The sequence below is a fragment of the Vipera berus genome, assembly GCF_964194415.1.
Source record: "Vipera berus genome assembly, chromosome: 1".
Lineage (NCBI taxonomy): Eukaryota > Metazoa > Chordata > Lepidosauria > Squamata > Viperidae > Vipera > Vipera berus.
In genome coordinates, this window is record NC_138202.1 from 1,952,793 (window position 1) to 1,977,832 (window position 25,040).

Consider the following 25,040-nt stretch of genomic DNA (forward strand, 5'->3'; position numbering starts at 1 on the left):
CTGTTTCCACTTCTCTCCAGACAAGACCCATCATGCCATCACCTTGTAAATGTCACGGGCGCCCTCGCCTGCTGCTTGGCGTGTGCCGTTGGGCCTTCCCAAAATAGGCCTTAGTGCTCCAAGGATGGAGAAGCGGCTGTGCCCGCTTAGTCTGGGTGGGGAAGGGGTGGGGGGCGGAAGGCAACTCAGCTGGGCCTGGATGGAGAAGCAATGAGGAAGGGGGGGGGCACTTGGGATGCAGGAGTCCAGCTCCCAAGGCCAAGGGGATACCCTGATTCCCTTCCAGCTGAGTGGGGAGTAGGGAAGACAGCTGGAGTGCCCCCAACTCCCAGCGGGGCATCATTTAAAGGAGCCGTGTGGGTCTGGAGGCTGAATAAGCAGAAAATCCACTGTGGAGTGGCTGATCTCTGGGTGGGAAACATATAAGGAACAGCTGCTGGAATTGGCTCTGTCTACTTTAATGAAGAGAAGGACCAGGGGGGACATGATAGCAGCCTTCCAATATCCAAGGGGCTGCCCCAAAGAAGAGGGAGTCAAGCTATTCTCCAAAGCGTCCAAAGGCAGGACAAGAAGCAACGGATGGAAACTGATCCAGGAGAGAAGCAACCTAGAACTAAGGAGTAACTTCCTGACAGTGAGGACAATTAACCAGTGGAACCACCTGCCTCCAGAAGCTGTGAATGCTCCAACACTGGAAGTCTTTAAGAAGAGACCGGACAGCCATTTGTCTGAAACGGTATAGGGTTTCCTCCCTGAGCAGGGGGTTGGACTAGATGACCTCCAAGCCCCTTCCAACTTTATTATTATTATTATTAAGTTGGGGGAGAGAAGAAGTCACAGGAGAGGAATTGTGGGGTGGGGGGGAGGTGCTCTGGTAGTACCAACTTTTGAGCTGCTTTTAAACAGAATAACAGAACAGAGTTGGAAGGGTCCTTGGAGATCATCTAGTCCAACCCCCTGCTCAGGCAGGAAATACTATAGCATTTCAGACAAACGGTTGTCCAGTCTCTTCTTAAAAGCCTCCACTGATGGAGCACCCACAACGTCTGGTGGCAAGCTGTTCCACTGGTTGATTGTCCTCACTGTCAGGAAATGTCTCCTTAGTTCCAGGTTGAATCTCTCCTTGATCAGTTTCCGTCCGTTGTTCCTTGTCTGGCCTTCAGGTGCTTTGCAAAATAGGTTGAACCCCCCCTCCTCTCTGTGGCAGCCCCTCAAATACTGGAAGACGGCTATCATGTCTCCCCTGGTCCTTCTCTTCGCTAGACTAGCCCTGCCCAGTTCCCACATCCGCTCTTCCTAGGTTTTAGCCTCCAGGCCCCTGATCGTCTTTGTTGCTCTTCTCTGCCCAGCCTCTGAGCTGGAAATGTTTTTAAAGATGTTCCATGAAGTTTTACCCCCCCCCCCCAAGAGTATGTAGGAGGCAACTTGGTATGTTTAACAGATTAGAACAGACATGTCAAACACAAGGCCCGGGGGCCGGATCCGGCCCGCGAAGTGGTTTCATGCGGCCTGCGAAGCCATCCTGGAAAGAGTGAGGGAACGGCCCCCACTGCCTTGGCCCTGGCCCAGAGACCCTCCTCCTGCCAGAGACCCCCAGATCTGTCCCACTCCTGCCCAGGCCCCCATAGGCACCCTTGATGCCAATGATGTAGAGTTGGCCACGCCCACCCAGTAGGCCATACGCACTCTAGCCACGCCCACCCAGTAGGCCACACCCACCCTGGCCACACCCACCCGGCCCCCTGAGGGCAACCGCAGTGCTGATGCAGCCCTCCATGAAATTGAGTTTGACACCCCTGGATTAGAAGGAGTTGGGGAGATAGATGACAACAATAGTCCAGTATTGTGGTAGGGGGCTGCCCCAAAGAAGACGGGGGTTGAGCTATTCTCCAAAGCACCTGAAAGCAGGACAAGAAGCAACGGATGGAAACTAACCAAGGAGAGAAGCAACCTGGAACTAAGGAGAAACTTCCTGACGGTTAGAACAATTAACCAGTGGAACTACCTGCCTCCAGAAGCTGTGAATGCTCCAAGACTGGAAGTTTTTTAAGAAGAGACTGGCCAGCCACTTGTCTGGAATGGCAGAGGGTCTCCTGACTGAGCAGGAGGCTGGACTGGAAGACCTCCAAGGTCCCTTTGCAACTGGAAGTTTTTAAGAAGAGACTGGACAGCCATTTGTCTGAAATGGGGTTTCCTGCCTTAGCAGGGGGTTGGAGTAGATGACCTCCAAGGTCCCTTCCAACTTCTTCTTCTTCTTCTTCTTCTTCTTCTTCTTCTTCTTCTTCTTCTTCTTCTTCTTCTTCTTCTTCTTCTTCTTCTTCTTCTTCTTCTTCTTCTTCTTCTTCTTCTTCTTCTTCTTCCTATGATTATGATTATGATTATGATTATGATTATGATTATGATTATGATTATGATTATGATTATGATTATGATTATGATTATTATTCCTCTCCCCCTCCCACGCCAGGCTTCCCCTCTGGGCCACCCGACCCCGGCTGTATTTTGCCCCCTGCTTCTTGCCGAGCGCTGCGCCCGGCGGGCCGGCCGAGCAGCTGGGCAAAACCCGCGCGGGGCTGTCCCGGAGGGAGGACGAGGCTCCGCGCCCAGCTGGAGCAGACCTGGCGCGGAGGGTCCCAGGCGCTGCGTCCCCACCCCACCCCACCCCCCACCAGCAGCAGCCGCGGCTCCGGACCCGCCGGAGCTTGCCCTCGCCTGCCCTCGAAACTCCGCGGGGCGAGGGGCGAGGTAGCGCCGACCGGGGGGCGGGGGGCGTCTTCCCACCAAGCCGGCGCCTTGGGTGGTCTTCCCGCCCGCAGGAGGCTGCCCAGTCCAAGGAAATAGGCTGGCTGAAACCGCCAATGCAGAGAGAGAGGTTGAAGGCTGGATGCGGAGAGGTGGTGGTGGGGACTCACGTGTGGTCTTTTTTGTGCCATTCGCACGTTATCCTCAGCAAGCCTGCAACGTCCGTAATAAGGGTGGGAGCGGGGGTCTGGGCGGAAGAGGACACAGTTGAGAAGTAGTTTGGGGGGGGGGGAATGTCACTGCACGTGTTTTTTTTTGTGTTTGTCAGAAAAGTTCATTTCTAACTGTACATTTCCCCTGCTCTCTGCACCTGTGGTGATAACTTATCTGGTAACCATAGTGAACCCCATATGACTAGCTATGTTATGGTTTCAGTCTGTTTAGTGCCCATGTGGTCAGCTAGCTCTCTTTATAATATATATTTAGTTTTTATATTTTTGTAATGAAAAGGTATTTAGTAAGATTATGCGTGGTTTTTTATTACCTTCCTTCATGCACATCATGTATCCTCTGAAGCACGGTCCTTCGCCCTCTACAAAGGTGATTTATACCTTGACAGGAAAAAGGGTGGGAGAGCTACTGATCTAGCCAGAGAAGTCCATGGTGTGTGTTTTGTGTCTGTCTCGCTGTGTGTGTGTGTGTGTGTGTGTGTGTGTGTGTGTGTGTGTGTGTGTGAAAAACCTGTCTTTCTGTTTAGCGTTTATTAAGCCTTACCTTTCTACAAAGCCTGTGCACTCAGCTGGGTACAGCCAAACCGCTGCTAAGAGACTTTATCCTTTGTGTGTGTGTGTGTGTGTGTGTGTGTGTGTGTGTGTGTGTGTGTCTGCGCGCGCGCGTGTGTGTGTGTCTCTGTGTGTGGAAAATATACACCATTCCTTCTTTAGAAGATTGGCAAGCTGAGTTATGAGAGTATGCACAAATGTCCAAAATAACTTTTGACAAACAATGCGGATCCTGCATTTCGTTTAACCTAAAAACCATGTATGGACTAGAATTTTGCCCGTGGACTAAAATTTACATGGGGCTTGACTTGTTAAAATAGGGAGAGACTGTTCCAAAGCGGAAAGAAAAATCCCCATTTATTCTTTATTCTGATTGACAATTCTTATCCTGCTGGCTGCCTTGGCTAATTATCGACTCTTGACTTGGTTTCAATAATGAGTTTAAAGTACTATTTTGATATGACTATATTCCTAATGTCACTCTAAAGAACTTAGAAAGAGTGCAGAGAAGAGCAACAAAGATGATCAGCGGTCCAGAGGCTAAAATATATGGAGAATGGTTGCTAGAATTGGGGTACGACTAGATTAGTGAAAAGGACTAGGTGCGACATAATAGGTGCATCCAGTTTTGGTCGCCACATTACAAAATAGATTTTGAGACTTTGGGAAAAATGCAAAGAGCAACCAAGAGCAATTAAGATGATCAAAGGCCTGGAGACTAAAATATACAAAGAATAGTTACAGGATTTGGGTATGTCTAGTTCAGGTTTCTTCAAACTTGGCCCTTTTATGACTTGTGGACTTCAACTCCCAGAATTCCTCAGCCAGGCATGCCTGTCTGAGGAATTCTGGGAGTTGAAGTCCACAAGTCATAAAAGGGCCAAGTTTGAAGAACCCTGGTCTAGTTTAATGAAGAGAAGGAGGAGGGGTGACATGATAGCAGTGCTCCAATATCTCAAGGGCTGCCCCCAAAGAAGAGGGAGTCAAGCTATTCTCCAAACCACCTGAAGGCAGGACAAGAAGCAACGGATCAAAGAGAGAAGTAACCAAGGAGAAATTTCCTGACAGTTCGAACAATTAATCAGTGGAACAAAGTGCCTGCAGAAGTTGTGAATGCTCCAACACTGGAATTTTTAAAGAACAAATTGGACAACCATTTGTCTGAAATGGTTTAGGCTTTCCAGGCCTAGCAGGGGGTTGGACTAGAAGACCTCCAAGGCCCCTTCCAACTCTGTTATTCTGTTCTCTTATTCTGCTAATACTCCTTGTAAATCTCTACTGGAAAGAGAAGATGAGGATGCCGGAAGCTAGGGGACAGACTTGCTTACAGAAGTGATGGGAGCACCCTTGGAAGACCCAACGTCTAGATTAGGGGGAGATAATCTTGGATAAAATGTATCTAGGAGGCGAAAAAGACTCATTGGTACATAATCAATAATCAACGGATCAAAATCTCTATTTCTGTTGGTTGGTTTATTTACAAATTGGCCATTAACACCGAGGCAGACAACATTTACACACCGTTCGAGAGGCTATCGAAAAGCCAAAAGCCTACGAAGGTTCTCAGTTGAGAAGCAAAAACTTCTTCAAAGAAAAACAAGGAAGTCCAGTTGCCTCTTGGGAAAAAAAAAGCAAACGTCTGGCCAGCAATCAACTGGCAGTTGTTGTGAGGGAGACCTTATGTCCGCGGGAGGCCACCATAGTCCAGATAGCCGGGTGTGAGTCCCTCCTCCTGAGATGTGGTCCCAGAGCTCAGTTGGGCTTGCTGTTGGTGTATATTTCACCTAGACACGTGGCAGCAGCCCTGCCTGAGCTTCTCGATATCCTCTCAGGGTTGGTGGTTGAGTTCCCCAAACTTATAGTTTTGGGTGACTTCAACCTACCATCCCTGGGGGGATCATCTGAGTTAGCTCGGGAGTTCATGGCTTCCATGACGGCCATGGACCTGAAGCAGGTTATTCTGGGCCCAACTCACGGAGGGGGTCACACGCTCGATCTGGTTTTTCTATCTGGACGGTGGTTAGATGATCTTGGGGGGGGGTTCCCCAATTAATTTACCCCTGTCATGGACCGATCATCATCTCCTGCGGATGGTCTTCCGTTTTGCCACTCCCTGTCGTGGGGTTGCTGAGCCAACAAGATGGTTCCGCCCTAGGCGCCTTATGGACCCTGAGCGGTTCCAAACGGCGCTTGGGCCCCCACCTGCCTCCTTTGCTCACAGCTCGGTCGATGCCCTGGTGGAAGCCTGGGAAAGGGCAGCCACAGAGGCACTCGACCAAGTTGTACCCATGCGGCCCTTGACCCGACGCAGATCCCAACGGGCCCCATGGTTCTCCATGGAGCTCCGCGAGATGAAGCGTCGGAGACGGGGCCTAGAGAGCTGTTGGAGGTCCAGCCGATCCGAATCCGACCGGTTACGACTAAGGTCGTTTACGAGAACTTATCTCGCAGCATTGAGGGTGGCTAGGTCTAACCACTTTGCCACCCTCATTGCGTCCGCAGAGAATCGCCCGGCCGCCCTGTTTAGGGTGACTCGCTCTCTCCTTAATCAGGAGGTGAGGGAGGAACCCTTGCAGGGTCGAGCCGAGGAGTTTAGTCGATTTCTGTCGGACAAAATCGCTCGGATCCGGACCGGTTTGGACTCCGACTGGGCAGAGTCTGACGAAGAGGATACGGGCGGTCTTGTCGATTTAATCTGGGAAGAGTTCGATCCTGTGACCCCTGAAGTAGTGGACAAGATCATGGGGAAGCTGAGCTCCACCACGTGTTTGTTGGACCCGTGCCCCTCCTGGCTGACTTATGCAGCCCGGGATGGGACACGAGGCTGGCTCCAGGCAGTGATTACTGCTTCTTTGAGTCAGGGTAGTTTTCCCGCCGCCTTGAAGGAGGCGGTGGTGAGACCCCTCCTCAAGAAGCCTGCCTTGGACCCAGCAATTTTAAACAACTATCGTCCGGTCTCCAACCTTCGCTTTTTGGCGAAGGTTGTTGAGAGCGTGGTGGCGCATCAGCTCCCTTTGTTCTTGGAGGAAGCTGACTACCTAGACCCGTACCAATCGGGTTTCAGGCCCGGGTACAGCACGGAGACGGCATTGGTCGCGCTGGTGAATGATCTCTGGCGGGCTCGGGACAGGGGTTGTTCCTCTGTCCTAGTCCTTTTAGACCTCTCAGCGGCTTTTGATACCATCGACCATGGTATCCTGCTGCGACGTCTCAGGGGGTTAGGAGTGGGAGGCACGGTTCTCCAGTGGTTCTCCTCTTACCTCCTGGGACGTTCGCAGTCGGTGTTAGCAGGGGGGCAGAGATCGACCCTGAGACCTCTCATTTGTGGAGTTCCTCAGGGATCGGTTCTCTCGCCTCTCCTGTTCAACATCTATATGAAGCCGCTGGGTGAGATCATTCGTGGTTTTGGAGTTGGGTATCACCAATATGCTGATGATATCCAACTTTTTATTTCTACCCCAAACCACCCCAGCGATGCCCTCGACGTGATGTCCCGTTGCCTGGAGGCGGTCCGGGTCTGGATGGGGAGGAACAGGCTTCGACTCAACCCTGACAAGACTGAGTGGCTGTTCGTGCCGGCATCCCGGGAAATTCCGATTATCCCATCATTGGCCATGGGGGGTGAGCTATTACCCCCCGTAGATAGGGCCCGCAACTTGGGGGTCCTTCTAGATTCACAGCTCTCTTTGGAAGAGCATATTGGAGCTGTGACTAGGGGGGCCTTTGCCCAGGTTCGCCTGGTGCGCCAGTTGCGGCCCTATCTAGACCGGGATGCCTTGCGCACAGTCACTCATGCGCTCGTGACCTCTCGTCTAGACTACTGTAATGCTCTCTACATGGGGCTGCCCTTGAGGTCCACCCGGAGACTCCAGCTGGTGCAGAATGCAGCCGCGCGAGTCGTCTTGGGAGTTTCCCGATACTCCCATGTTACACCTCTGCTCCGCGAGCTGCATTGGCTACCGGTTGCTCTCCGGGTGAGGTTCAAGGTGTTAGTTATGACGTACAAAGCCCTTCATGGCATGGGTCCGGATTACCTACGGCAACACCTGCGACCGGCGTCAACGTCCCTCCGTCCAGTGCGCTCCCACAGAGAGGGCCTCCTCAGGGTGCCGCCGATCAAAGAATGCCGATTGGTGACCCCCAGGGGGAGAGCGTTCTCTGTGGGCGCGCCAGACCTTTGGAACAGCTTACCGGTTGAGCTCCGGACGGCCCCCGACCTTCGCTCCTTCCGGCGCGATCTTAAAACATTCTTTTTCGAACAAGCTGGCCTGGTCTGACGGGATGGGGTTGGGTTTTTTAAAATTAGTTTTTAACTTAATATGTATTGATTTTATGGGCATGATGTTTAATTGGTTTTTAATGGTTTTTTAATTTTTGTATCTGATTTTTATTGTGTATTGCCCTGTTCACCGCCCTGAGTCCTTCGGGAGAAGGGCGGTATAGAAATCAAATTATTAAATTAAATTAAATTAAATTAAACTCCCGGAGATAAACACCATGTTAGACCAACAGTCAAGAAACAAACTTATGTTCCAATCAAGGAACCCCCAACTCAGGCAAAGGATCAAAGGGTAAACAAAATTCCAATCAAGGAAGCACCAAGACCGCTTCCACCCCTACCGACGAAGCAAGCCACTTGTACATAAAATGAGTGTCACTGCACGTTGTTTTTTTTAGTTCGTCAGAAAAAGTTCATTTCTAACTGTACCTTTCCCCTGCTCTCTGCACCTGTGGTGATAACTTATCTGGCAACCATAGTGACTCTCATATGTCCAGCTATGTTATGGTTTCGGACTGTTTTGTGCGCGTGTCTTGAAAAAGTTTCTCACAGTTACTCTTTTATTGTCTTTCACTTTGCTGTTACTGTCTGTTATGTTAGGATGTAGTCAGCTAGCTCTCTTTATAATATATATTTAGTTTTTGTAATTAAAAGGTATTTAGTAAGATTATGCGTCGTGTTTTATTTCCTTCCTTCATGCACATCATGCATCCTCTGAAGCACGGTCCTTCGCCCTCTGCTAAGGTGATTTATACCTTGACAATGAGAGCAAACCCCACTCTCTTCTAACGCTGATGATGTTAGCTAGTTGGGTCATGAAATGTGTGCAAGAAATTAATCAAGCCCAGAGAACACCAAGGACCCCACAGTCTTCCTCCTCTTCCTCCTCCTCCTCTTCTTTGTCTTCCTCCTCCTCCTCTGTGTCCTCCTCCTCCTTTTTCTCTTCCACTTCCTCTTCCTCTTCCTCCCCACCAACCCCACTCCCTTCCAGCACTGACGATGTTATATAATTGGGTAATGAAACGGCTGCAAGAAAACTATCAAGCCCAGAGAGCACTAGGGACCCCACAGTCGTCCTCCTCCTCCTCCTCCTCCTCTTCCTCCCAGATGTTTTGGGTGCTCTATCACCAGAGGTTTTCAGTAGGGACTGGACAGCCAATTGTCTGGCATAGTTTAAGGTCTCCTGCTTGAGAGCGGGTTGGGCTAGAAGGCCTCCAGGATCCCTTCCAATTCTGTTATTCTATAAACAGTAACATTCTCACTTCCTAGCTGGCATCTGTGGAGAGTCAGCAGGCCCAAGAAGGCCCAGAGACCCCCCATCGCTATCCCATTTCAGACAAATGGCTGTCCAGTCTCTTCTTAAAAACCTCCAGTGTTGGAGCACCCACAACTTCTGGAGGCAGGTAGTTCCACTGGTTAATTGTTCTGTCAGGAAGTTTCTCCTCCGTTCCAGGTTGCTTCTCTCCTTATCTCAAACTTTGCTCCTGGTTTCTCTCTGGACTTTGGACCCCAGGCATCTGGACCCCACTTCAGAGAGGGCTGGGGGGCTGTATGAGAGGTTTGGCCCACCACCCTTCCGGTGCTCATTCAGGGAACACCAGTGGAAAAGTTGTGAAAAAAAACTCCATTCGAAATGTTTTTACTACACTTCCAAGGCATGGAGCAGCCACAGTGCGAGGGATCCACCGTTTTCTTTGGAGACCAGTTTAATCCAGAGCAGGTGGTCCCATCTGGTTAATCTTGGCCGAATCCCCAAAACCAAACCTGGTTGGGTCAGGTCGCCACCTGGATGGGACACCACCCGGTAATTCCCTAGGGCAGCTCCCAAAATATCTCGGAGGAAGGCGCTGACCCGCGATATCCACAATTTGTCGCCAAGGAAAGAACAGGATGTTTTCATGCAGTAATTGAGCTGAACTGTGGGGAAAGTTTACTTTGCTTTTTTTTTTCTTTTTTCCATAATTGGGATTTGGGTCATGTTGATAAATACATGGGCTGTGTTTCTGTTGCTGTTGTTGATGTTGCATCTTGGCCTTTGCAGATAGAAAGTTTGCAAATCTGTGTTTGATTTCTGAGTTTGGATTTTAGCAATAGTTCCATTTCTTCTTTGGGGTTTTTGGGCGTGTGTGTTTGTGTGTCTGTGTGTGTGTCTGTGTGTGTGTGTCAGTTCTTATGTCTTTCCGCATTTAAGATGTTAATATGATATGCTTGTACTGGTGCCAGTAGGCCCAGCTGGACTTGGTACTTATCCTGCAAAGAGAAAAGGGAACTAACCACGTTTAGAAAAGGCGCTTTGATTTTAGGGGACCCTTTTCTGTTCTGGGGAGAACTTCCTGTTTATTGGACCATCTCTTTTACGATCAGCAAATCTAGCTTGGAGAAAAGCTGTAAGCACCATTCACAGAGTTGTGTGTGTGTGTGTGTGTGTGTGTTTGTGTAAGTCAGCTTATGTATAAGTGTTCGCAGGGGATCTTTTAAAAGGCCCCAGTTCAACCAAGCAGATCCTTTTTTGTTGTTGTTGTTGTTCTGGCCATGAGCCCATTGGCCATCCATCACCCCTCCAATTCTGGCCAGTGAAGGGGGGGGGGGAAAGCCAGTGGCCTTGGACTGTCCAGGCTGTGTGTGTGTCTGTGTGTGTGTGTGTGTGTCTTATCTCTTTGTTGTGGAATGCACTCATTCAGTCCCTGTGACAATAAGTGAGGAGCTTTGCACTCTCCTCTCCGGGCGGGCTGGGAAACTGGCAGGGATTGGCACCCCCACCCCCAGATCCAAAGGCCTGGCCTGCTCCAGGATGGCTCTCCTTTTATGGGCAGCCTTTGTGCCTGGAAGCTAAACGTTTTGCCCCACGGCCAGCAAATTTCGTCACCTGCTGCCTTAGAGGAAGCAAAGCAAGGGAGGCCGAGCGAGGCTGGGAAATCAGAAGAAGCTTTTTCATCCGACTGCGGAGATTCTCCGTCATCCGGGTCACGCTTGCCCCAAAGGCGCTTTTTTTTCAGGAGGCAACTGGACTTTCTTCTCTTTGCTTTGAAGACCTTTCGCTTCTCCTCCAAGAAGCTTCTTCGGCTCTGACCGGATGGAGGGGAAGGGAAGGATTGATACTCCCTTGTTAGACAAAAGAATTTGCCTTCTTTTAGAGGGTCGTTGAGGCCGCTTGGACCCTGAGGACACAGATAAGCCTCTGGAATGGAATGGAATATGGAATAGAATAAGAATAGAATATGGAATAAATAGAAAATAATAATAATAATAATAATAATAATAATAATAATAATAATAATAATAATAATAATAATAATAATAATAATAATAATAATAATAATAATAATAATAATAATAATAAAGTTGGAAGGGACCTTGGAGGTCATCTAGTCCAACCCCCTGCTCAGGCAGGAAACCTTATACCATTTCAGGCAAATGGCTGTCCAGTCTCTTCTTAAAAACCTCCAGTGTTGGAGCGTTCACCACCTCTGGAGGCAGGTTGTTCCACCGGTTAATTGTTCTAACTGTCAGGAAGTTTCTCCTTAGTTCTAGGTTGCTTCTCTCCTTGATGAGTTTCCATCCGTTGCTTCTTGTCCTGCTTTCAGGTGCTTTGGAGAATAGCTTGACTCCCTCTTCTTTGTGGCAGCCCCTGAGATACTGGAAGGCTGCTATCATGTCACCCCTCACCCTTCTCTTAGTTAAACTACACATACCCAATTCCAGCAACCATTCCCTATATGTTTTAGGCTCCAGCCCCCTAATCATCTTTGTTGCTCTTCTCTGTACCCTTTCTAGAGTCTCGACATCTTTTTTACATCGTGGTGACCAAAACTGGATGCAGTATTCCAGGTGTGGCCTTACCAAGGCATTGTAAAGTGGTATTAGTACTTCACTTGATCTTGATTCTATCCCTCTGTTAATGCAGCCTAGCACTGTGTTGGCTTTTTTGGCAGCTGCAGCACACTGCTGGCTCATATTTAAGTGATTGTCCACTAGGACTCCGAGATCTCTCTCACAGTTACTACTACTGAGCAAGGTACCACCTATACTATACCTGTGCATTTGATTTCTCCTGCCTAAATGTAGAACCTTACTTTTTTCACCATTGAATTTCATTTTGTTAGATAGCGCCCAGTGTTTGAGTCTGTCCAGATCCTTCTGTATCTTAAGCCTATCTTCTGGAGTATTGGCTATTCCTGCCAGCTTGGTGTAATCTGCAAATTTGATGAGTTCCCCATCTATCCCCTCATCCAAATCATTAATGAAGATGTTGAAGAGCACTGGGCCCAGAACAGAGCCCTGGGGCACCCCACTACACACTTCCTTCCATGTAGATGCGGTTCCATTGAGGACCACACGCTGAGTACGGCATGTCAGCCAGCTACGAATCCATCTGGTGGTAATGCTATCTAACCCACATTTTTCTATCTTATCAATTAGTAGGTTGTGATCTACTTTATCAAATGCCTTACTGAAGTCCAAGTAAATTATATCTACAGCATTCCTCTGGTCCACTAGTTTTGTCACTTGGTCAAAGAATGTGGTAAGATTTGTCTGGCATGATCTGTTTTTGACAAACCCATGTTGACTTTTAGTGATGACTTTGTTTGCATCAAGGTGTTCGCTGATTTGTTGTTTGATTATCTTTTCCAGAATCTTCCCAGGTATTGAGGTCAGGCTGATAGGTCTGTAGTTTTCTGGATCTATTTTTTCCCCTTTTTTGAAGAATAGAATAGAATAAGGATAAGGATAAGGATAAGGATAAGGATAAGGATAGAATAGAATAGAATAGAATAGAATAGAATAGAATATGAAATAAATAGAATAGAATAGAATAGAATAGAATAAGTATAAGTATAAGTATAAGAATAGAATAGAATAGAATAGAATAGAATAGAATAGAATAGAATAGAATAGAATAGAATAGAATAGAATAGAATATGGAATAAATGGAATAGAACAGAACAGAACAGAACAGAACAGAACAGAATATGGAATAGAATAGAATAGAATAGAATAGAATAGAATAGAATAGAATAGAATAGAATAGAATAGAATAGAATAGAATAAGAACAGAATAGAAAATATGGAATAGAATGGAAGGAACAGAACAGAACAGAACAGCAGAGTTGGAAGGGACCTTGGAGGTCATCTAATCCATCCCCCTGCTCAGGCAGGAAACCCTATACCCATTTCAGACAAATGTTTGTCCCATCTCTCTTTAAAAACCTCCAGTGATGGAACACCAACAACTTCTGGAGGCAGGTAGTTCCACTGGTCAATTGTTCTAACTGTATGTAGATGTCGTTGATCTCTGTGTGCCTGTGGATGGCCGATTTGGAGGATTAAGATTGCAGCTGGCCTGAATCCATCCAAAGATCCTCCTTTTTTGGCCTAGGCGCCTTGGAGATCTGTGGCTGGGGGGGGGAGGAGACCGGCCTCATCCCTGCCCTGCACCTGTCTCACCCTTGGCAGCCCCCCAAAAAGCCCGTATAAAAGCGAACATAAAGCACCCTCCGCTCCAGGGCCATCTTCGATCAGAGCAAAATCTCCTTGCCAGATGTGCGAAGCTGTCTCTCAACCACCCCCACCCCCACATTTCTCCGTTTATGTCCCAAAAATAAATAAAAAAAAACAATTAAATGAACCCCTTCTTGGTTTCTCCTGGCAAGGCTGGCGTGTGTGTGCCTCCCCGGGACTGCCGAAGCCAAACCAGCCTTTGCTGACATAATTCTGTCATCGTCTGGCTGTTGCAAATAAACATTCGAGATTGCGGCCAGCCCCAGAATGCAGGGGAAGTTTCCTGAGGTTTGTGTTTTTTTTTTTTTGCATGTGTGTGTGTCTCTGGTGTGTAATTGCTGGAAAAGCTGTCCAAGGAGACCACTCAGAAGCTGGTGGTTTGATTCACCAACCAGTGGGGGAGATGGGCTTGAAAGGGAATTTGAGAAATGGAAGAGAATTTATGTAACAACAACAACAACAACACAACAACAGTAATAATAATAATTAATGTGGAAGGGTCCTTGGAGGTCATCTAGTCCAACCCCCTGCTCAGGCAGGAAACCCTATACCATCTCAGACAAATGGCTGTCCAGTCTCTTCTTAAAAACTTCCAAACTTATTATTTCTTAATAAATCCCTCCCTCCCCAGCTGAATCTCGGCTTAGAAGTCGGCCCCTGGATGAGCACCATGGGTCTTCTCAGAGGGGCTGACCTGATCTCAAATGGAAGCCCCTCCATTGAGACAAGTGTGCAAGGACACTTTTTGCACACACACACACACACACACACCGTCTTTCCGTGGCTCCTTTGTGTCTCCTTTTTCCCCGCCCCATTGCAGCACTACTGTGTGATGTTATAGCAAGGTCCATATAGCTTGTAAGCCGCCCTGAGTCTTCGGAGAAGGGCGGGATATAAATGGAATTAAAATAAAAAATAAAATAAATATTTAACTTTTGCCCCCCTGGGTGGACCAGGCCAGGACACCGAGACTATCAAAGCTGCTTTGATTGAAGTTGGCTTTAATGTCAGCATCTTGCAACTCTGATTATGCTGGATTTTCTCTCCCCCCCCTTTATACTCCAGTAAATCAGGGTGGGGGTCTCTCTGAGCCCCTTCTGAATGTTATCTTGATGTTCTGGAGTCTGGATCGATGTTCTTGCCTGGGCTACACCTCCTGTGGGCGCGCCGGAATTGTGGAACCGTTTGCCGGTTGAGCTCCGGATGGCGCCCGACCTGCGCTCCTTCCGACGTGATCTGAAGACCTACTTGTTCGAACAAGCCGGCCTGGCCTGATGGGTGATGGGTTTAGATTTTAATATTGTTTTAATGTATTTTAATTCATTGTTGTTAGTTTCTGGGCACTTGTTTAATCTCTTTTAATGTTTGTACTCTTGTATTTTTATATGTTTGCCCTGTTCACCGCCCTGAGTCCTTCGGGAGAAGGGCGGTATACAAATAAAATTATTATTATTATTATTATTACTGTATTATTATTATTATTATTATTATTATTATTATTATTATTATTATTATTATTATTATTATTATTATTATTATTATTATTATATCTCCTTCTTCCTGTTTGCAACCTCCAGCCCTTTGTTTTTGCCTGCCCACTATCGCCCACCATTAGCCCCCTAGGATGCTCTGAGTTCAAATCCCAGGAAGGAGAGGAATGAATTTTATTTTTTTTATTTTCTGGAATTGAGATGTTATGCGCCGCAGTCAAGTCTCTTCTTAGCGGTTCCCGAGAGTGGGGGGGGGGAGAATTCTGGGGCCTCACTTTTGTGCATTTCCCATCTACGTTTTTTTAGGGGCGGAGGAGGGGCAAGAGTTCCCAGCATAGTTGAAGGGAGCCTGGATTATGCTGGGTTGGTTTTTTTTTTTTTGATGATCTCAAACTTTTCATTTCTTTTCCCCTTCAGCATCACTGACTGGACTGAAAATTTTGTGGAAAATAATCTCACCATACATTTGGTCTAGGTCCACAGGGGTAGGCAACCTGGGCTCTTTTATGACTTGTGGACTTCAACTCCCAGAATTCCTGAGCCAGCATGGGGGAACTATGGCCCTTTCATGACTCGTGGACTTCAACTCCCAGAATTCCTGAACCAGCACGGCTTAGCTTGGAAACCTCTCCCTTTCCCCTCAGCATGGCTGGCTCAGGAATTCTGGGAGTTGAAGTCCACAACTCATAAAGCGGCCTAGGCCTAGGCCAGGGCTAGGCAACCTTGGCTCTTTTATGACTCGTGGACTTCCGGAATTCCTAAGCCAGCATGGCTCAGCTTGGAAACCTCTCCCTTTTCCTTCAGCATGGCTGGCTCAGGAATTCTGGGAGTTGAAGTCCACAAGTCATGAAGGGGCCATAGTTCCCCCATGCTGGCTCAGGAATTCTGGGAGTTGAAGTCCACGAGTCATAAATGAGCCCAGGTTGCCTGCCCCTGGGACTCTAGGAATTATGGCATCAGGATAAAACTGGGAGGCAGTGAGTTTTAGTCCCACCTTTGGTGCAAAAGCCAGCCGGGTGACTTTGGGTGAATCGCCAGGAGACGGTGAGTTCTAGTTGCATCTTATGCATGAAAGCCAGCTGGGTGACTTTGGGCCAATCACCAGGAGACGGTGAACTCTATTCATGCCTTACTCATGAAAGATGTTAGGTGCCGTGGTGGGATTCAAATATGTGAACAACCGGTTCTCTGTGTGGATGCCACTTCCGGAAGTCTATCCTGGGCCCAGGCAGCAAAAAAGTAGCTACCGGTTCTGCTGAACTGGTGCGAAGTGGCTGAATCCAACCACTGGGTGGGTGATTTTGGGCCAATCATCAGGAGATGGTGAGTTCTAGTCCCACCTTGGGCAAGAAAGTCAGCTCGGGTGACTTTGGGCCAATCACCAGGAGACGGTGAGTTCTAGTCCTGCCTTACGCACAAAAGCAAATGGGTGACTTTGGGCCAATCACCGGGAGACCGGGAGTTCTAGTCCTGCCTTAGGCCTGAAAGTTGGCTGGGTTGACTTTGGGCCAGCTGCTGTCTCTCAGGGCGGCCCACCTCACAGGGTTATTGCTGTGAGAAAATAGATACGTCCGGAGCCTTGAGTTACATATTAAAACGAGAAAAGAGAGATGTAAATAAAGTATTTCGTTTTGTTTAAGTTGACAATCCCTTTCTGCTCAGATCCCATTGGGGTGTGTGTGTGTGTGTGTGTGTGTCGTCTACCCCTTTGGGGCACCTGTGCTAAGCACCAACATCCATTTAAAGCTGTTCGGAGGAGCCGAGAGCAGAAAGCCGAATTGGTTGGAGGAGGATTCTCCGGGGGTGTGTGTGTGGAAAGCCGGTTGCAAGGCCCGCGTTTCCCTCGCACGCTCCACCTCTCCATTTAAGGCCTGCTCCTGTCATATGGAGGCCATTAAGGAGCCAAAGTGGTCCAATCCAGAAATAGCTCCGGCATCACAAGTTCTGCCTGTGACAAAGAGGCCTCGGTGTGGGTCACGTCCTCCAGCCTCTGCCCGGATGGGAATGCTTTGGGGGGGGGGCGAAATAGGCCGGGTTTGAGGAACCCGCCCCCTCTCTTCACATCCTGGGCTGGCTGGGACTCGAAAAAAGGGCCCTTGGGCTGCAAAGACACCCCCCCACACACACCCCGGAGAGGTTTTCAGGCCCCTTCGGGATGCTGCCTGCCGGCCAAGACGTTTCCGGGAAGCGCTTTTAAGTGGCCTAAGGATGAAGGTGCTGAATTTCTTCCTGTCAGCCTAATCCCATTTGCAAGGTCCCCTCCCAGCCTCCCCCCAAAAAAAACCTTTAATTTGCGGGGGGGGGGGAGGAGAGAGAAAGCCAGATGGAGGAGGAAAAAGTCTTGCTGTGGGGGCAATTTAGGGAGGCAGGGAGAAGAGGGAGAAAGAAAGGGAGAGGGGAGAGAGGGGAGAGAGGGAGAAAAATAGGGAGGGAGAGAGTGGGAGAGGGAGGGAGTGGGAGGGAGAGATGGAGAGAGAGGGAGGGAGGAGGAGGGAGGGAGGGGAAGAAAGGGAGAGAGAGAGAAAGGGAGGGAGAAATATAGGGAGGGAGAGAGTGGGAGGGAGATACAGAGAGGGAGAGAGGGAGGGAGGGAGGGAGGGGAAGAAAGGGAGAGAGAGAAAGGGAGGGAGAGAGTGGGAAGGAGATACAGAGAGGGAGAGAGGGAGGGAGGAGGAGGGAGGGAGGGGAAGAAAGGCAGAGAGAGAAGGAGGGAGAAATATAGGGAGGGAGAGAGTGGGAGGGAGATACAGAGAGGGAGAGAGGGAGAAAGAGAGGGAGGGAGGGAGGGGAAGAAAGGGAGAAAGGGAGGGAGAAATATAGGGAGGGAGGGAGTGGGATTGAGATACAGAGGGAGAGAGGGAGAAAGAGGGAGGGAGGGAAAGAAAGGGAGAGAGAGAGAAAGGGAGGGAGAAATATAGGGAGGGAGAGAGTGGGAGGGAGATACAGAGAAGGAGAGAGGGAGAAAGAGAGGGAGGGTGGGAGGGGAAGAAAGGGAGAGAGAGAAAGGGAGGGAGGGAGAAATATAGGGAGCAGGAGAGTAGGGAGGGAGAGACAGAGAGGGGGAGAAAGATAGAAAGAGAGGGAGGGAGAGAAATAGGGTGGGAGGGAGAGAAAGCGGGAGAAGAAGAGAGGGAGAGAGAATTACAATCCAGATTTATCCATAAACCTGCTCTAAGGAAAGTGCATAGAGTGAGAAGCTATTGGTTGTTCACAGGGAGTTCTGAAGTGGGCAGCTTGAAATGGTGACTAAGGTGCGCCTAGAACTCATCATTTCCTGGGGTTGCCCAGCCAGCTTTCACATCTAAGACAGAACTCTGGTGCTGGAGAAGACTCCTGCGAGTCCCTTGGACTGCAAGGCGATCCAACCGGTCGGTCCTAGAGGAGATCAACCCCGACTGCTCTTTAGAAGGCCAGATCCTGAAGCTGAAACTCAAATCCTTTGGCCACCTAAGGAGAAGGAAGGACTCCCTGGAGAAGAGCCTCATGCTGGGAAAGATTGAGGGCAAGAGAAGAAGGGGACGACAGAGAATGAGGTGGCTGGATGGAGTCCCTGAAGCAGCAGGCGTGAGCTTAAATGGACTCCAGAAGATGGTAGAGGACAGGAAGGCCTGGAGGAACGTTGTCCGTGGGGTCGCCAGGGGTTGGACACGACTTTGCAGCTAACAACAACAACAGGGAATCATTGAGGCCACTTGGACCCTCCAAGTGGCCTCAACGACCCTCTAAAAGGAGGCAAATGACCAGCGCTCTGCAAGGAATATAAATCTTTCCTTTATTCCCCACCATCCAGTCAGAGCTGATGAAGCTTCTGGGATGAGAGGTGAAATGCCTTTCACAGTGCTTTTTTTGTAAAAGAAAAAGGTGCCGGAACTCACACACGTCATACAACCCGCCTTGCCTACGCTACAAGGTTCCATCCAAAAAAGGTGCCGGAACTCCGTTCTGAGCCTTCTATGACAAAAAAAGCCCTGGCCTTTCAAAGAAAAAAAATAATCCAAAAAAGAAGAATGGCCAGTTGCCTCCTGAAAAACCACAACCATGACCTGGATTTCTGGGAAAGACAGACTTGGTCCATCTGCTGATCATCCACATAGATCACTTTTGTCATGCCTATAACTCTTGGAACGGTGTGTGAGAAAGACCTAGCAAAACAGAGAAGAGATATGCCTAGGGCAGGGGTAGGCAACCTTGGCTCTTTTGGGACTCGTGGACTTCAACTCCCAGAATTCCTGAGCCAGCTGTGCTGGCTCAGGAATTCTGGGAGTTGAAGTCCACGAGTCCCAAAAGAGCCAAGGTTGCCTACCGCTGGGGACAATCAGAGAACAGATAGCTTAGCCTGCAGCTGTATAGCGGATGGAGAAAGAGGCTTGGAAGGGATCGTCCCTAAGTCTCTCAGGCTATAAAGGAGACGGCAAGAGACTCGTACGTTCAGATTTGCAAGATTCTGCGGGAATCTAACCAGACGTTGCTACTCAGAGAGGACTTCCGTGTTAGTTGTTGGCTCGGCTAGTCTGCCACGAATGTTCAAAACGTCTTCTTAAAAAAAAAATGGAAAAGAGGTGCGAATACTCACGAAAGTGCGTTTTGGGAACGCAATGTGCGTTTCGCGAGCTTTCTTGCAGATGTGGTGGTTTTCTTGCAGATGTTTCGTGACCAAACGTCATCCATTCTAGAAGGGAAAGGGATGGAGGAGGAGGAGGAGGAGGAGGAGGAGGAGGAGGAGGAAGAGGACTGGGGTCCTTGATGCTCTCTGGGCTCGCTGGCTTTCTTGCAGATGTTTCATGACCAAACCTGGCAACATCATCAGTGCACTGATGATATTACTTAGCTGGGTCACGAAACGTCTGCCAAAAAAAACCTCCCCCGCCAAACTCACCGCACCCCTCATTTCAGTCCTGAGCTACAAATCTCCTCCTTGATCGGCTACAGAGCTGTTTTTAACCCACCCAGCACCCAAATATTTGCACCGCGTTTGCAGAGCAGTCCAATAAATTCAATGCAATGAAATTCTCCAATCCCATATTTTCCGGAACTCCCGGGAGGCGGGCTGGAGAGAGAAGGGGGCTGCATCTGCGGGGCAGGGACCCCCCCCCCCCCGGGTTCAGAGCGGGCTGATTTTTTGGGAAGTTATCACGGGCGCGGTTGTCCCAGAGACGGTCTTCGGATTTGATCGGTCTGTTTTTATTTTTATGGGTTCTCTGCTCCATCCATGCTGTCTTGCTGTTGTGAAATTGCGGAGGGTTTATTTGCTTGCACGGCCTGGGTGAGTCTCTCGATCCAGATGCAGGCGGGGCTGAAGGGTGGGAAAATAAAAAGCCATCAATTAAGGCAGACCCCCCCCTCGCTTTCCCCTGACAGACGGACACCAGACGGACACCGCAGAGACTGCCCAGGAGGCAGATGGGGAGAATAACCTTGGGGCAGAAGGATCCCCACGGTGACCTTCCCCTTCCCCACCCCGCCATCCCCATCCTGCCCAAGCTCAGATGAGGGGAGATGCTGCAGCCATCTCCCCCCCCACCCCCCCCCAGCTCCCATGGGGACAGATGTGAACAGTTAGCTTGAAATAACGCCAAAGGGGGGGGGAACAGCTGGAAGAACTGTAGGGTTGCAAGTTGAGGTTCTAAGGGCCAAGTTAGATTTCAGCTGCGGGGTCAGCGATGCCCCCCCTGCTTCATCCTGAATTCCCTTTCTGGGGCTGGAAAAGGGGAGGGGAGGGAGGGAGGAAGGGGCGAGAGGAAGGAAGGAAGGAAGGAAAAGGAAAGGAATAGATGAGGAACGGAAGAAGGAGATGAAGAAAACAGGGAGAAAAATAAAGGAAGTTAATAGACGAGGAAGGGAAGGAAATAGATGAAGAAAGAAAGGGAAGGAAAAAGGAAAGGAAATAGAGGAGAGGAGAGGAGAGGAAAGGAAATAGATGAAGAAAGAAAGGGAAGGAAAAAGAAAAGAAAAGAAATAGAGGAGAGGAGAGGAAAGAAGGAAAGGAAAGGAAAGGAAAAAGGAAAGGAAGGGAAAAAGGAAAGGAAAAGAAAAAGGAAAAAGGAAAAAGGAAAGGAAGGAAAGGAAAGGAAAGGAAAAAGGAAAAAGGAAAGGAAAGGAAAAAGGAAAAAGGAAAAAGGAAAAAGGAAAGGAAAGGAAGGGAAAAAGGAAAGGAAAGGAAAAAGGAAAAAGGAAAAAGGAAAAAGGAAAGGAAAGGAAAGGAAAGGAAAAAGGAAAAAGGAAAAAGGAAAGGAAAGGAAAGGAAAAAGGAAAAAGGAAAGGAAAGGAAGGGAAAAAGGAAAGGAAAGGAAAAAGGAAAAAGGAAAGGAAAGGAAAGGAAAGGAAAAAGGAAAAAGGAAAAAGGAAAGGAAAGGAAAGGAAAAAGGAAAGGAAAGGAAAGGAAAGGAAAAAGGAAAGGAAAGGAAAAAGGAAAAAGGAAAAAGAAAGGAAAAAGGAAAGGAAAGGAAAGGAAAGGAAAGGAAAGGAAAAAGGAAAAAGGAAAGGAAAGGAAAGGAAAGGAAAAAGGAAAAAGGAAAGGAAAGGAAAAAGGAAAAAGGAAAGGAAAGGAAAAAGGAAAAAGGAAAAAAGAAAGGAAAGGAAGGAAAGGAAAGGAAAGGAAAAAGGAAAAAGGAAAAAGGAAAGGAAAGGAAGGGAAAAAGGAAAGGAAAGGAAAAAGGAAAAAGGAAAAAGGAAAAAGGAAAGGAAAGGAAAAAGGAAAAAGGAAAGGAAAGGAAAGGAAAAAGGAAAAAGGAAAGGAAAGGAAAAAGGAAAAAAGGAAAAAGGAAAGGAAAGGAAAGGAAAGGAAAGGAAAGGAAAAAGGAAAAAGGAAAAAGGAAAGGAAAGGAAAGAAAAAGGAAAGGAAAGGAAAGGAAAGGAAAGGAAAGGAAAAAGGAAAAAGGAAAAAGGAAAAGGAAAGGAAAAGGAAAGGAAGGGAACGGAAGGAAAAGGAAAGGAAAAGGAAGGAAAGGGAAGGGAAGGAAAAAGGAAAGGAAAGGAAAGGAAAGGAAAAAGGAAAGGAAAGGAAAGGAAAAAGGAAAGGAAAGGAAAGGAAAAAGGAAAAAGGAAAGAAAAAGGAAAGGGAAGGGAAGGAAAAGGAAAAAGGAAAGGAAAGGAAGGGAAAAAGGAAAGGAAAGGAAAAAGGAAAAAGGAAAAAGGAAAGGAAAGGAAGGAAAGGAAAGGAAAGGAAAAAGGAAAAAGGAAAAAGGAAAGGAAAGGAAAGGAAAAGGAAAAAGGAAAGGAAAGGAAAGGAAAGGAAAAAGGAAAAAGGAAAGGAAAGGAAAGAAAAAGGAAAGGAAAGGAAAGGAAAGGAAAGGAAAAAGGAAAAAGGAAAAAGGAAAGGAAAAAGGAAAGGAAAGGGAACGGAAGGAAAAAGGAAAGGAAAAAGGAAGGAAAGGGAAGGGAAGGAAAAAGGAAAGGAAAGGAAAGGAAAGGAAAAAGGAAAAAGGAAAGGAAAGGAAAGGAAAAGGAAAGGAAAGGAAAGGAAAAAGGAAAGGAAAGGAAAGGAAAAAGGAAAAAGGAAAAAGGAAAGGAAAAAGGAAAGGAAAGGGAACGGAAGGAAAAAGGAAAGGAAAAAGGAAAGGAAAGGAAAGGAAAGGAAAAGGAAAGGAAAGGAAAGGAAAGGAAAGGAAAAAGGAAAGGAAAGGAAAGGAAAAAGGAAAGGAAAGGAAAGGAAAAAGGAAAAAGGAAAGAAAAAGGAAAGGGAAGGGAAGGAAACGGGAGCCCTCAGACTAGCTCGGGGGGGGGGTAGAGCAGGGCACCCGGCCGCCGGTCCCACGAAGATCGCCTTCCACCGCCGGGCTGCCTCCAGACACGCGGCTGGGCTGGCTGACGGATAGGGGCAGGTGGCCTCCTTGTCTTGCTCCTGGGGGGGGGATTCCTCTCTCCGGTGCCCCCAGGAGCCCCCCCACCCTCCTGAGTACAGTGGGGGTACAGTGTCCGGCAGAGCAACAGGAGGGAAGGATTCAGGGGCAGCCAGAACAGGTAAGACGGCCCAAACGAGCAGAGAGTCCTCGAACCACGATGTCCGCGCTTCAGCCCAACGTTTCTGGTTTGCTCAGGAGCAAGAAGGCGCCTTGGATCCCTTCGCTGCCTTGAATGATGGGCAAAAATTAAACAAAGGTGGGGTGTAAATCAATCCATCAGTCAGTCCAGTCAAACCTCCCCGACCGAGCTCCTTCTCCAGCCTTGTGGCTCCGTTTCCTTCTTCATTCGGGGTCTGTGTGTGTGTGTGTGTGTGTGTGTGTGTCTCCCTTGCCCTTCTTTGCAAGGGGTATCTTGGCCAGGATTGTCAGCTCTCCGGTGACCCCTTTTAGCGGAGAGGTTGGGGCTAAATCTCGGGCCCGTCAATAAACCGAGGACGGAAGGAATGTTTTGTGGGAAGAGGTGGGCAGCGTTCCCTGGCCAGCACCCCGGGCTTTTAAAAGCCACCCGCAGCCCCCCCCCCGAGCCTGAAAAGACATAAAGCTGAAAGCAATTTAGGCTGAGGTCCAGAAGCAGGGTGGAAGGAAAGGGGGTGGGGGTGGGGGATGAGGACGAGAGCCTGACTTCCAAATATTAGGAGAATCCCGCTTTCCGCTGCCTCGCCTTTGGCCTGCCTTTGCCTGCCCCTTGGCAAGCCCAGATGGGAACCGGGAAGCTGGCAAAGGAAGCTTTGGCACCGGCCGGGAGCCTTTTCCAAACCTTTGCCACTGAGAGGGTGGAATGCTGATGGATTTGATCAGCTTTTAAAACGACAGAGTTGGAAGGGACCTCGGAGGCTGTTCGCTTTCAGGATTTCGGCATCAAGAGCATCCTGCTATGTTTCTCCGAAAATAAGACCCGGTCTTATATTACTTTTGCCTCCAAAAGAGGCACCCGGTCTTATTTTTTGAGCGGGGTCTTACCCGCTTACCTCAGGACCGCCGAAGCTGGGCCTCCCATGCCTGGCATCTGCGCCACCATCCGACGTCTTCTACGGCTGTTTGCAGCCACTAGCATCAGGACGCCACGTGGCGCATCGTGCCGATGCTGCCCACTTGCGGTAGAATGCCATGTGGCATGTGGCGCCGTGGGCTGCGCGAGTGGCTGCACCGGCGCAACGTGCCACGTAACGTCCTACCGCGAGTGGTAGCACTGGTGCAACGGGCGACGCGGCGTCCTGCCGTGAGCAGCCACTAGCCGGATGGGGATGCTGGTGCTGCCGCTGCAAGGCCGCTGCAAGGCCGCTGCAAGGCCTGGCTGACACCACCTGAAAATAAGGCCTAGGTAAGCAGGTGTGTGGTGCGTGGGGCAGCTCCACCCCACCGCTCCCGCCCTCGCTTTATTTTTTACGCTTGCACCTCGCCTTACCTCGTGCAACCGGACGATGGGACCGAGTGGGTGGGGCCTTAACTGGGCCTTATTTGGGATAGGTCTTATTTTTGGGGAAACATGGTAAAACCGGGGGCACCCTTGGAGGTCATCTAGTTCAGAGGTCCCCAGCCTTTTGGGCACCAGGGATCGGTTCCGTGGAGAGAGGGGACCCCTGATCTAGTTGATCCCTCTCTGCAGAGCAGGCTCCACTAGAGCTTCTCGGACAGATGGCATTTCCCCCCCCCCCCCAACACCAATAGCCTGTATTTGAAGATCTGCAACAAATGAGAAATCGCTACTTAATAGCCAATTGACTGGTAGCCAATTGCAGGGGCAGAAATTTCTCCCATTGAAAGGCACAGGGGTGGAGTCTGCCCACTGCAAAGCATGCCCAGTTATGCTTTCCTCCCCGCCAGGCGCGGTCTAGGACAACTCGCCGCGGCCAACTTGCCACGGCCAACTCGTCATCACATAATAAGCCCTAGCATGATTTTTTCAGGATGCTTGTAGTATAAACCCCGCCCCACAAATAAGCCCCAGTTAGGATCCTCAGCCAGATGGAGACATTTAATACCGCATCTCCCCGAATATAACCCCTAACTGAAAAATAAGCATTAATGCGTCTTTTGGAGCAAAAATTAATTTTTGGGAAAACATAGAAAGAGAAAGAGAGAGAAGAAGAGACAAAGAGAGAGAAAGAGAGAAAGAGAAAAAAGAAAGAAAGGGAGGGAGGGAGGGAGAGAAAGAGAGAGGGGGAGAGAGAGGGGAAAGAAAGAAGGAAAGAAAGAAAGAAGAAAGAAAGAAAGAAAGAAAGAAAGAAAGAAAGAAAGAAAGAAAGAAAGAAAGAAAGAGAAAGAAGAGGGAGGGAGGGAGAAAGAGAGAAAGAGGGAGGGGAGAGAGAAAGAGAGAAAAGAAAGAGTGAGGGAGTGAGAGGGGGAG

At 48.8% G+C, this 25,040-nt stretch overlaps 1 protein-coding gene across 1 annotated transcript in view; it reads left to right on the top strand.

Moving 5' to 3' along the window:
• LOC308677033 (nicotinamide riboside kinase 2-like) overlaps positions 1-25,040 on the top strand; it is an 828,951-nt gene that overhangs the window by 563,871 nt on the left and 240,040 nt on the right. The gene's annotated exons all lie outside the window — the stretch shown is intronic.